We start from the raw sequence: 14666 nt of genomic DNA, 5'->3' as shown, positions 1-14666 counted from the left end.
TGTTTGAACTCTAACGCCCCAAATGTAAATCGCTGGGTCGCGAAGAAGAAGACGAATGGGGTCGCTGGGTACTACTGCTCTATTGTCGAGTCCTGGATCTAGAGGAAGACGACGTACAAGTGGGGTCGTTATGTTGCTGTAAGATGGGTTTTGGGCTACTAGGTTTATGATTTTGGCCCAAATTTTCTCTTGAAAATTGATCCAAAAGATGGCTATATGTGAAGGCGACTAAAGATTAAATAAAACGAATTAATATTAATTAATTAACAAGCTTCTTAATCTTAACTTAATTATAAATTAATTAATTTAAAAATATAAACTATTACTTAAATCAAACTAATTGACAAAACATTTAAGTAAAAACCAAAATCTTTTTGAGACGATTTCCGAATATTCATAAAATATACTAATTATATATATAATTATTTAAAATAACCTGCAAACTATTTTTTTAAAAAAAAATCTAAAACTAATTATTTCAAATCGTTTGAAATTGAAGAAGCTCGATGATTAATCTATATTGTGGAGGTCCAAAATTGGGTGTCAACACCATCAATAGTAGTAATATGCTCTAAATAAACAATGTTGCTAGACTTCATGAGAGTTTATTCTTTTAAAAAATGGAAAAGGATCAAAAATTTCCCTACACTATGCGAAATAGACCACTTATACCCTCCGTTACATTTTAGGATCAAAAATACCTTGTCGTTATCCCAAGGATCACAAATACCTCTCAAGAGTTAACACCTACAAAACTTAATGATGTGGCAAGCCATGTGGACTTATCCCTCCACTTAAGCTGCAAACTAGGATTCCCACGTGTAGCCGCCGCATCTACACCTCCTGATTCCACCACTACCGGCATCGGCTCCGATACCATAGCCGTCGAATCAAATCGAACGTCTGCCATCTCTTTTTCATCAACGACGTAACTCATCGATTCAATTATCGAGCTTTGTTTCTAGTTCCTACCATACCTCTGTTGGAATCAACAATCCCTGCTTCCATTTTGGTTCAATTTTATTAAATCGTTAACTTTTCCAATCGTTGCTCAGCCAACACTAGCGATTTTCCGTTTTGAACACAACCCGTCGTGAACACAAGAAAAATTATGGATTACTGTTAAAACTTGACTCTAGAAACACAAGCGAACTGGAATTACGAGCTTAACTATGAAGCTTCCACCACCAACCTCGAAGATTTCGACGGAAACTTGGATTTCAAACAGATGATGCCTAAATTTTGTTTGAACTCTCACGCCCCAAATGTAAATCACTGGGTCGCGAAGAAGAAGACGAAAGAGGTCGCTGGGTACTACTGCTCTATTCTTGCGTCCTGGATCTAGAGGAAGACGACGTACAAGTGGGGTCGTTATGTTGTTGTAAGATGGGTTTTGGGCTGCTGGGTTTATGACTTTGGCCCAAATTTTCTCTTGAAAATTGATCCAAGAGATGGCTATATGTGAAGGCGACTAAAGATTAAATAAAACGAATTAATATTAATTAATTAACAAGCTTCTTAATCTTAACTTAATTATAAATTAATTAATTTAAAAATATAAACTATTACTTAAATCAAACTAATGGACAAAACATTTAAGTAAATCTAAAATCTTTTTGAGACGATTTTTGAATATTCATAAAATATACTAATTATATATATAATTATTTAAAATAACCTGCAAACTATTATTTTTTTAAAAAAAAATCTAAAACTAATTATTTCAAATCGTTTGAAATTGAAGAAGCTCGATGATTAATCTATATTGTAGAGGTCCAAAATTGGGTGTCAACACCATAAATAGTAGTAATATGCTCTAAATAAACGATGTTGCTAGACTTCATGAGAGTTTATTCTTTTAAAAAATGGAAAAGGATAAAAAAATTTCCCTACACTATGCAAAATAGACCACTTATACCCTCCGTTACATTTTAAGATCAAAAATACCTTGTCGTTATCCCAAGATATCACAAATACCCCTCAAGAGTTAACACCCACAAAATTTAATGATGTGGCAAGCCATGTGGACTTATCCCTCCACTTAAGCTGCCAACTAAGATTCCCACGTGTAGCCGTCGCATCTACACCTCCTGATTCCACCATTACCGGCATCGGCTCCGGTACCATAGCCATCGGATCAAATCGAACGTCTGCCACCTCATTTCTGTCAACTACGTAACTCATCGATTCAATTATCGAGCTTTGTTTCTAGTTCCTACCATACCTCTGTTGGAATCAACAATCCCTGCTTTCATTTTGGTTCAATTTTATTAAATCGTTAACTTTTCCAATTGTTGCTCAGCCAACACTACCGATTTTCCGTTTTGAACACAACCTATTGTGAACACAAGAAAAATTATGGATTACTGTTTAAATTGACTCTAGAAACATAAGAAAAAAAAATCCTTTCGATATAATTTTTCTTCTTCTACCGTGTAGCTTCTAAGTTTCTTTAGTAGTTTATTTTCTTATCAAATAAAATGTTGAAGGAACAAATGGTGGAGCCACCAGTTACTGATACTAAAAATGTGATTACGGCAACAACAAAGGCCATCGTAAGACAAGTGTTCACTTTCTCAATTCAATTAATGGAGTCTTCAGACATTACTTGAAACTTTGATGGAGAAGATTCATTTTTTTTCTCTCAAAACTAGGGTTTAATTTGGGAGGATGAATTAGGATTTGGTCAACAATGAAAGGGGAAATCCCAATTGGCAGCTTAGGTGGAGAGATCAGTCCACGTGACTTGCCACGTCATTAAAATTTTGGGTGTCAACTCTTGAGAGGTATTTGTGATCTCTTGGGATAACAACGGGGGTATTTTTTATCCTAAAATGTAACGAAGGGTATAAGTGATCTATTTCGCATAGTTCAGGGGGAATTTTACCCCTTTTCCGTTTAAAAAAAATATAAAAGATAGAAGTACTTAAGTATAGATCGACTCATATGCACTACATCAAAAATGATCTTTAACGGCAAATAATTAACGACAATAGCTTAATTGCCGCTAAATATATACTTCTAGCGACAATTAACACTCTTTGTATATGTCCCTAAAGCCTTTACCGACATTGGATTCAATGAAAATTAACAAATGCCGGTAGAAACTTTAGCACTAGTTATTAATGTATATATTTATTGTCGCTAAAAAATACTTTTGTTGTAATGATTTAGAATAAGACTAAATAAAAAAAGCTCAACTTAACAATAAATAACACTCAATGTGTTAGTTGGAAAAATCAAAATTCGAAATTGTTAATGTGCCATGTGTGGTGAGAATTTGAGCATTCGCTCATATTAAGACATCTAGACCTTGCCTTGTGTGTGTGATAAATTGAATTTTGTGTTTATACTCGCTTAATGTGATCAAGATATTTCTTGTTTAAAATTAATTCTTTTATTATATTATGATATCTACCTCTACATTTTTTTCTAGTTAAACCTTTTTTAGCCTATTAACTTATTTCTTTGACAACCATATTATGTAGCCTAATTTTTTTTGTTGATTAACCTCAGATTTTGATTCAAAAATTCTTAGTACACTTTATGTTGAAAGACTTAGAAAAATAAAGAGATGAGAAATAAAGAGGTGGATAAACGTAGAGAAGTAGGTTATGTGAAAAAGAGGAGAACAAAATTAGTGTCCAGGTTGTAAAAATATCTATACTTGGTGAAAAACTTAAAATAAAGGATAAGAATAAAAAGAAAAATATTTTATATGACTTGACTATAATAAGTTGAGAAGTTTGAGAAAAAGAAAAAGGGAAAATGCATAAGTACCCCCCAGCCTATGCCCAAAATCTCTAAGACACACCTAACATTTACTANCCCCCCCCCCCCAAACTTATTTTATATATAATTTTCTACCCCTTTTTGGCCTATGTGACACTATCTTGTGGGCCCAGCGCATGTTGACAATTTTTTCAAGGATAGTGCCACGTAGGCCGAAAAGGGGTAGAAAATTAATTAAAAAATAAGTTCGGATAGGTAATAGGACCTTAGTAAAGGCTAGGTGTGTCTCAGAGATTTTGGGCATAGGCTGGGTGGGTGGGGGGTACTTATGCATTTTCCCAAAGAAAAAAAATTAAAAGTGAAAAGAGACCTTGAACCAACTGAATAGTGAAGAAAAAAAATATCTTAAGAAAACTGAAAAAGAGAAAAGTATCATAAAAAGTCGAAAGTAGGGTGAGTTGAGAAGGAAGAACTCTATTAATCTTTTCAGTTTCTTAAAGTGTATAGGGAAGAGTAGTAACTATTTTCAATCAAATACTTTCTACATATCATTTAGTCTACATTAATTACAACCCAAATAAAGTCCTTGTGATCTTGAAATTCTATGCTTTGATTGACCTAATAATACACTATTGATCAGCCTATGGTATATTTTGATGTCTTGAATTTATTTATGAGAGTGAGAGACTTGATATCCTCATGCCCTATTAATATTATACATATGATGAGTGAAAAATATGCAATTCTTTGATTGTGAGGACACTTGATAGTTAAAACTAGTAACTTGATGGTTTTGGTAGTTTTATCTTAGCATATTGACCTGATATAAGAAATAAAGAGTCATTCTAGTAATTGTGATGTTTACATGATGAGTCTTGAGTCTTGAAAATGTGTTTGAATGAGTAAAGTTAGATCATGATTAAATTGTCTATCACGATTCAAAAATGAAAGCACTTGTCTATTCCCACCAAGACAAGTCAGTCTCAACCAAATGAAATGCGGAAAGTAAAACAAGAATAACATAAAAGTAAAAAACTTATTCATTCTATATAACTTCAAAAACTAGTTGTCACTTGTACAAGTCATTAATATATAAAGTGGGGGAATTAAAAGATAATTACAAGTCTGGATGTATTTGTTTCTCAATAGAACAAAGGATACAATAAGGATCAAGAAAGCCCGTCAGAATGACAAGCAATTACCTCTCACGGTTCTCTAAAAGCCTTGAATAAAGAAGAAGAGATGACACAGGTCTAGGCTCGAAACTTACACAAGTGTAGAAGCAAGGAGTGAGTATCAATCAACACGGTACTCAGCAAGCAGCCTAATAAACAAGGAAAAACTAGCTAGAAAATGAGTACTCCATTCATCTCAATTGAACCTCCTCAAATTACAACTTGCATTGAAATCAGTCCAACCTAATAGTTTCACAATACACAGTTCACAAGGCTTAACAATCACATTTCAATAGTCACAGTTCAATAACCAACAAGTATCAAGTATGACATTAATCACAAGTGTCAAGTAGATCAATCACAATTATCAATAAGATCAATCACAAGCATCAAATAGATCACTCTCAAGTATCAAGTCCATCAAATCACAATAGTCAACTCTTGCCGAAACTATTTTCCTTCGGCACATTATCACTAGCGAAAATAATTTCCATTCGGCTTTAGATAATATCACTAGCCGGAACCATTTCACTTCGGCTTTGTATCACATCACTGGCAGTAATCATTTCCCTTCGGCTTTATATCACTAGTCATAATCATTTTTCTTCGACTTTATATCACATTATTAGAAGAAACCATTTTCCTTCGTCTTTTTCATCACATGTCTCATTACGATGTACAACAATAAAAAAATAAACAATTTCACACCATAAGAAAGAGACAACAACTCAAACAATTCAAACACATAATAATGCCATCAAAGCATTTTCATCAATCTACACAATAGGTTCCACCACAAAGGCAATCCACAAAGAATTATAATCAACATGTTGTATTTTTCATTAATCTCTTTTTTAATTCATTAAGATTAGTCAAGTGAAACAATGAACTCATCACACAATTCTCATTACTCCCCAACACATACAATGAAGGGAAATACACAATTCTACTAATTTTACAAGGTTTAGGAGATCACTTGCCTCAATTCAATCAAAAAGTCAATTCAAGACTTGAGTCTTCTCCCTTCGAACAATGTCCAAAGCCACACAATCTAATTCAATCAAGTAATCACAATAAGAATCCAGAAATACCAACACCCAATTCATACAATTTGAAAAAATGGATCAATCAACTCAAAAATCCGACTTCAAAAATGAAGTTTGAATCCAAAAATCTTTACTTGAAGATGTTACCCAAGACATTTGGAACTCATTGGTGAAAATCATTTTGAAAAATGAGTTAAAATCATTTCATAATCATCATTTTAGTTTAGAACTCAAGTTCTTGAAAAACCTTGTCATTTGACAATCAAAATCACAAGTTTTGATGTTAAAATTCATAAATGTTTAAAGAAAAATGAAGTTTTAGGGTCACAAAAGCTTACCCAAATGACGTAGCACAAGAAATCTCCTCAAAATTGCCTTAAAAGGTTATACAAAGTTTAAAATGAGAAAAAATGGGTAAAACCCCAAAAGTGGCAGGTCTAAAACCCTCTCTGAAATTGCAAAAGTGACCATTGGTTCTCAAAAGCGAACCTAAAAAAAGTCTCGACCTTCATGATCGCCAACTGAGCTTCGCTTTTGTGAAGGTCAAAACAGCGAACAATCTTTCGCGAAAGTGAGGGTCTGGTCAGGGGAACCCTTCGCAATTGCGAGCAGGTCTTTGCTAACTCACGATCACGATGACCTCTTCGCGAATGCGAGGCCTGTAGACACCAGAAACACAACTAACACAAAAATCATTGAATGTTCAAAATCCTGTACACATAAACCATATATGTAAATTGACTACATAAAATTGACATTCCAAACTGAATGGAATTGTCGAAACATGAATCTGAAGTCTCTTCGACCCGAAACTTGTGAAAGTCACAAGAAATGAACATAACGCCTAAAAAGGCTGAATCAAGCTAGGGACCTCTGGAAATTTAACCCAGACCTCACATAAGTGTTTAAAATCATCTAGTGAATCCAACGAAACTTTCAAAATTCTGATCCGAGCATTTGAACTCGATATGTTAACCAAAGTCAATTCAAAGGCTAAAATCTCAACAATTTCCAACTTAGGACCTCAAATCTTCAAAAAGACTCTAAATCTGAAACCAACAACTCTCTTAGACCAATTTTCAAATTTTGGGACTGATAGAATTGACGAAATTCGATTCCAATAATTGAAACTCTAAAAGACACCGAAACCACTTTTTAACAACTTTAGCCTTCCAATTCTCAAAATTTACAACTTTCACTCAAAGTTCAAAATCAACATTCTAAACACAATAAAACATTACCAGTATCGATATGGAGAGGGGTAAAATAATAATTTCATGAAATTTTCCAAAATGACCAATTGGGTCATTACATTATCTATGCGAATTAGAATTTGTGAGTAATCTTGTCTAACAAGCACTGATGTGATATTGGGTCTATAAAGGATATGTGAGTTGTCTGAGGATGAAAAATAGCTCTAAGTGTGTAGTTATGATATGAGCGTATTTACCTATTCAAACATCATACTTTACCCAAATTATGAGTATAATATTGTGAATATTCTTGTGTTTATTGATGACAAGCTATAATAGCTAATACACATGATTAGGTTTATTTCAGTCCAAAAAAAGCTAATAGACCCATATGATGGATTAGAATACAAAGCAAAATGATCTAAACTAAAACAAAGTAAAAATAGCTCTAGAAAGGACCATGAGATGAGCATTTGTCGCACCTGGAAACTAAACTTCAATGACTCAACAAATAGAGACAGAGTCTAAGATGGACCCCACACCATGAGGTAGAGTTCCTCACGATAGGCCTCATATCGTAACCCCTTTGTTTTATTTGGAAAATATATTTTTGACTGGTTTAAGAGTCGCCACTTAATTTTTAAGAAAAATCAAGAAAACTATTATTTTCAAAAGACCAAAACAGTAAATCTATTGAAAACTATTAAGGGGGTTCGAGGTTCCTATTAATATTCTAGGAAGGTTTTTAAGGCACCTAGAATATCCGCTAATGCGGTTATCCGATAATTAATTTATTTGGCTAAAATATTTTAAAATAAAGCATGCATACTTAAATTAATTAAGGAGTAAACAGTTTAATACTTTAAAAGATCTTAAAGGATAAAGTGGATATTAAACATATTATTTGAGTACAACATTTTGCAAATTTTCCTGAAAAAAGTCTAGTAGAAAAATGTTTGCTTAATTTTAAATAGTTGATTCAAAATGGTTATCTTTTGGGGAGTTGAATTTTTAGAATCTTAAGATTAATAGCAGATAATAACGGGTAAGCAAACACAACAAAGAAGTAAGGAAAAGAGAGTTGGGCCCAAATCTGGTTACTGTCCGTCTGGACTAGTATTCGGGCCCATTTTCAGTTTGGGCCTTTGGCCCATTCGAGTCCTTTGTACCTGTCCTAAACTAACATAAAATAGCTAATAAGTGGGCTTAGGCCCCAAAATACAATTTTTTGAATTAAGAATGGGCCTTTGGCCCAAATTTTCAATTTCTCGATCTGTTGCTTCTTTCAACTTTGGGACCTGTTCGTCAATTCTTTAGCTCGAAAGGGGGTTGACTCGATGGAAAATCAACTCGAATATGTAGGGATGGAGTCCAAAATAGACTCGGGAGAAACCGGTTCATACATAGAAAAGAACAAAACAAGATGAAAATTAGAAAGGAAGCATACTCAAACTTATATGATAAAGTCAAAACACGTAAAAAAGAAGTAGTATACATATGTGAATAGTTCACGCTGCCAATATTATACAAAATAAGCTAAAGAATGTATGTGACACTTAAGGAGAACCTTTACTTGGAATTGAACCAACCTCACGTGAAAAGATCAAACACAAAGATGATAATAAATAAACAATTAAACTAAAAGCGGTCAAATGGAGTGACCTGTGACATAATCACCTAGGCAAAGATAATGACAAGGAGGCAATTATCAATTAAAATGGGGAAGACTATTGAAGTTGATATTACTAAGTCTAAAATGCAATATGGAATGTCATATACGGATGCCGAAAGAACTAAATTCAAGAAGCAAAGAGTAAGACTAATACTAGTTTACAGTCAAGTGGACCACCACCTTCAAAAATAAGTTTCCCTCCTAACATATAGCAATCCACAAAATGACAAAATACAAAATCATCGTTTCATACCACTAAGAAAAGGCAGCAACATGCATATGTATTAAGGGGATAGACTTAAGTATTTTGGATATGAACAAATTAGTGTACGAGGTTAACAAAATAAACTAATGTTTGCAGAAATTTTAGACATGAATAACAGATGGATTCTTGGCATTTTTTCAGAATTTCAAGTGAAGAAAAAGGACAGGCATAAATAATAGAACAATACAGTAGGTTTCAAACAGCAACCATTCTTGTGGAAAACACGAATCATTCTCTGTCGATATAGTTGTCCATGACAAACAGCAACCATTCTCTTCTCATCAATTAATGTTAACTGATCAATCCGCTTGCGAACCCATTCAGCATCACTCAACTCAGCTTCTTGGATGATTCTTAATGAAGGTATTTCAACTTCTGCAGGTATAACTGCTTGTTTCTGTTCCATATACCAGCAAATATGGAGTAGCTCCAACAGATGTTCTGACAGTCGTTCGGTAACCCAACAAAGCATATGGCAACATCTCGTGCCAACCTCTGCGATTATCAATCATTTTTCTCAAAATCTTCTTTATGTTCTTGTTGGCGTCCTCTACAGCTCCATTCATTTGGGGACGATAGGCAGTTGAGTTTCGGTGAGTAATCTTGAACTGTTCACATATCTCTCTCATCAAGTGACTGTTAAGATTCGCTCCATTATCAGTAATGATGGATTCTGGTACTCCAAACCTACATATCAGGTTGTTACGAACAAAATCAGCTACAACTTTCTTGGTCACCGACTTGTACGAAGCTGCTTCCACCCACTTAGTGAAGTAGTCAATGGCAACCAAAATGAATCTGTGTCCGTTAGAGGCGGCTGGCTCTATCGGACTGATGACATCCATGCCCCAAGCTACAAATGGCCAAGGTGAACTCATAGCATTAAGTTCGTGAGGCGGCACTCGAATTAAATCACCATGCACTTGACATTTATGAGATTTCTGCACAAACTTGCAACAATCATGTTCCATAGTCATCCAAAAATAGCTAGCTCGAAGGATCTTTCTCGCCAAAGTGAGCCCGTTCATGTGGGTACCACAAACTTCGGCATGTATCTGGTCCAGAAGATTTGCAGCTTCGCTAGCATCAACGCATCTGAGAAGACCTAAGTCTGGAGTTCTCCTATAAAGGACTTCCCCACTTGCAAAGAAATTGAGGGTCATACGGCGTATCGACTTCTTTTGGTTGAACGTTGCATTCTCAGGATAAGTCTCATCCTCTAAATACTTCTTGATGTCAAAATACCAAGGCAAACCATCTTGTTCTGCTTCAACATGTGAACAATGAACATGCTGCTCTTTTACCTCTATATCCACTGGATCAATACAACTTGTATCTGGATGCTTAATCATTGACGCGATGGTGGCAAGAGCATCGGCCAACTCATTCTGTGTCCTGAGAGTGTGTCTGAATTCAATCTTGCGAAATCTCTTGCACAACTTCTGTATATACCGCACATACGGTGTGATCTTTGTATTTTTCACGGCTCATTCCCCTTGAACTTGATGAATCAGTAAGTCTGAGTCTCCAATAACCAGAAGCTCATGAACATTCATGTTGATGGCCATCTTCAAACCAAGAATACAAGCTTCATATTCGGCCATATTGTTCGTGCATTCAAATCAGAGTTTAGCCGCCATAGGATAATGCTGACCAGATTCTGACACTAAGACTGCTCCGATACCTTTCCCTTGATGATTCGCCGCTCCATCAAAGAACACTCTCCAACCAGGGTACACTTCAGAAATATCTTCACCCACGAATGAAACTTCCTCGTCAGGAAAAAAAGTCTTGAGCGGTTCATACTCCTCATCAACTGGATTCTATGCAAGATGATCGGCTAAGGCCTGTGCCTTTATCGCCTTCTGAGTCACATACACGATGTCAAACTCACTCAAAAGCATTTGCCATTTAGCCAACTTTCCGATCGGCATTGCTCTCTGGAAAATATACTTCAACGGGTCTATCCTGGAAATAAGGTATGTGGTATAAGAAAACAAATAATGTCTCAACTTTTGAGCGATCCAAGTCAAAGCACAACATGTTCACTCCAAAAGAGTGTAACGAGCCTCATATGGAGTGAACTTTTTGCTCAAGTAATAAATGCCTCGCTCTTTCTTCCCAGTTTCATCATGTTGACCAGGCATGCATCCCAATGCGTTATCTGAGACAGACAAATATAGCAATAATGGACTCCCTTCTCGCGGAAGGACCAACACCGGTGGATTGGACAAAAAGTTTTTGATGGTATCAAAAACAGTTTGACATTCTCCGATCCACTTGGTCGAGACATCTTTTTTCAACAACTTGAAGATGGGCTCACACAACACAGTGGATTGAGCTATAAATCGACTGATGTAGTTCAACCTTCCTAAAAAACTCATCACCTCTTTCTTGGTTTTCGGAGGGGGTAATTCTTGGATTGTCTTAATCTTGGAAGGGTCAAGCTCAATGCCCCTCCAGCTGACTATAAATCCCAACAACTTGCCAGATGGCACTCCAAAAGCACACTTGGCGGGATTTAACTTCAAATTGTATCGGCGTAGGCGATCAAAGAATTTTTTCAAGTGAGTCAAGTGATCCGAACTCTCACGGGATTTGATTATGACATCATCTACATACACCTCGATCTCCTGATGAATCATATCATGAAAGATGGTTGTCATGGCCCTCATATAAGTAGCACCGGCATTCTTGAGACCAAAAGGCATCACTCGATAATGATATATACCCCAAGGCGTAATGAAAGCTGTCTTTTCTGCATCTTCTTCATCCATCAGGATCTGGTGATAACCCGCATAACAATCGACAAACGATTGCATCTCATGCTTAGCACAATTATCAATGAGAATGTGAATGTTTGGCAATGGAAAATTATCTTTCGGGCTAGCTTTGTTGAAATCTCTATAGTCGACACAAATTCTGATCTTTCCGTCTTTCTTGGCAACCGGAACAACATTAGCTAACCAAGTCGGATAATGCGTCACTTCCACTACTTGGGACTCGATCTGCTTTGTAATCTCCTCTTTGATCTTCAAACTCAACTCAGGCTTGAACTTCCGAGTCTTTTGTTTTACTGGACTGAAATCTGGATTGATTGGCAACTTATGGAACACCATATTTGTGCTCAGCCTTGGCATGTCTTTATAAAACCAAGCAAATACATCAACGTACTCCCCGAGCAAACAAATCAGGTCTCTTCTTTGAGCTTCAGTCAGATGGACACCGATTCTTACTTCTTTAACACATTCTTCATCTCCGAGATTCACAGTTTCGATTTCTTCCAAATTTGGCTTATGTTGATTCTCGAATTGTCGAAACTCTTCAGCAACATGTTCGGGAACCTCATTTTCTTCTCCGTATTCCTCGCACTCATCATCACCTGCCTCATTTTGTTCACTTGGTTCATGACATGACATGACATTGGCAGGTTTTAAATTATTATTACTGAAATCATAAACAAACAGAGTTAGGAAAGTAAAATATAAATAGATAAATAAACAATTTTTTGGTAAAAGAGACTTTCATTTAAATTGAATAAACAAGCACAAACTTTAGCCATGACCGAGGGCCATTTTGCTTTTTTAAACATCACAAGGGAATTTAAAAACTTCAAACAAATAAAACCGCATAAATGGTGGGTCTCGGGCCTCTTCCGAACTACCACCGATTTTAAAATAAACAAAGACACATGTCTTTCTACCCAAATGAGCGGGAAATCAGGAGTGGTGTAGAGGTCCAATTCTGCAACTGCTCCTCAGGTTCTGCATCACGGATGCCTGATGTCCCAGCTTCTTCTTCGATGACCGCATCGATCTCCTCAAAAAGGCCCAAGATTCGTTCCCCGAGACCATCATCATCGACATATCCTCGCACCAGGAATGACTGGTACAAATGAGGAATTGGTCTGGCCAATGCTTGGTCAACATTCTTGCTCTTCATCTCTGCTTCTTCATCCGTTGGGACATATCCCAAACCAAACTTTGCTCCTTTGGCCGGAATTTGAATAGGCTCGACGATTCCTTGAAAGTGCTTCCCCAATCCGAAACTTGGTTCGAAACTATTCTGGAGCATGACAGTAGCAATCATCTTGTACACGGCAGGCATAAGAGGTTGCGGAGCCAAATCATCATCGGTGGCATTTACCAACTCCACCGTGTAGAAATCACAACCTCGAGAAACCTCGTGAACGACCGGCGCACACCCATCGGAATGACTCCCCTCACCATGAATGACCAATTCCTGATCCTTCCAAACAAATTTCATCGATTGGTGAAGGGTAGAAGGCACAGCCCCAGCCATGTGGATAAACGGCCTTCCCAGAAGCAAATTGTAGCTGGTATTGATGTCCAACACCTGAAACTCCACATTGAATTCTGCAGGCCCCATCTGAACATCCAAATTTACTGCCCCTATTGTGTCTCTTTGTACTCCATCAAAAGCTCTCACATTGACCTGGTTTTGTTGAACCTTTCCCAAGTCGAATTTCAGCTACTTGAGAGTCGAAAGCGGATATATGTTGAGACCGGACCCATCGTCGACCAAAACACGATTTATAACTTTTTCCCGGCACTTGATAGTGACGTGCAAAGCTTTGTTGTGCATCCTCCCTTCAAAGGGCAACTTTTCGTCACAAAAGCTGATTCGATGTCCCCGAATGACCTGGTGTATCATGGCTGTTAGATTGTCGCTGTTAGTACCCACAGGCACATAAGTGTCATCCAAAGCTCTCATCAAAGCCTGTCTATGCAACTGTGAACTCATCAATAAAGCCCACACAGAAATCTGAGCTGGTGTCTTCTCCAAATGCTTTACAATCGAATAATCTTTCGGTTGCATTTTTCTCCAGAAATCCTCGGCCTCGGCTTCACTGATCGGCCTTTTTGTTTGGTCCTTCTTCTACCCCCCTTGGGTCAATTCTTCCGGTGTGTAGCACCTACCTGATCTAGTCATGCCATGAGTAACAGCCGTTTCAATAACAAATTTCGGTCGGGTAAGAGTTTCTCGTGGCACCAAGGCAACAGCCTTCTCGGGTGTCAGAATCACAAACTCTTTCTTTTCTCTGATGCTTAACGAAGCTACAGCCTTTTCTAGTTCATCAGGAGCAATCGGAACTATCGACTTCGTCACGCACCAATCATCATCTGTCTCTATCATACTGATAGTGGCGCCTCCATGATTTGGCAAAGGATTACTATTGACATTGGGCGCAACCGTCTGAAGAGAGACCACATTCTGGTCAATCAGGTCTTGGATCTTATGCTTCAGGTTGATAAAGTCCTCGGTATCATGTCCAACACTATTGGAGTGATACGCACACCTCTGATCAGGTCTGTAAAACTTTGAGCTAGTGTCAACCGGCTTGGGACCCACTGGATGAATATATCCTGCCGCAGCTAATCGCTCGAACAACTTCGTCCGGCTTTCGATAAGCGGAGTAAAAATTCTAACAGGCTTCTTCTCAAATCTGGGGCTGGGGGGATCGTAATTGCCTTGTTGCGGAGGAGGCATTTGACGATAATTTGGAGCATTCGGACGGGGGGCTTGATATCTGGGATATGAGTTGGTTTGGTAGTTTGGTTG

Source organism: Solanum stenotomum, chromosome 12, assembly GCF_019186545.1.
Source record: "Solanum stenotomum isolate F172 chromosome 12, ASM1918654v1, whole genome shotgun sequence".
In the NCBI taxonomy this organism is placed as follows: domain Eukaryota; kingdom Viridiplantae; phylum Streptophyta; class Magnoliopsida; order Solanales; family Solanaceae; genus Solanum; species Solanum stenotomum.
The sequence above is the reverse complement of the archived record's forward strand: the minus strand, read 5'-3'. Positions refer to the sequence as shown.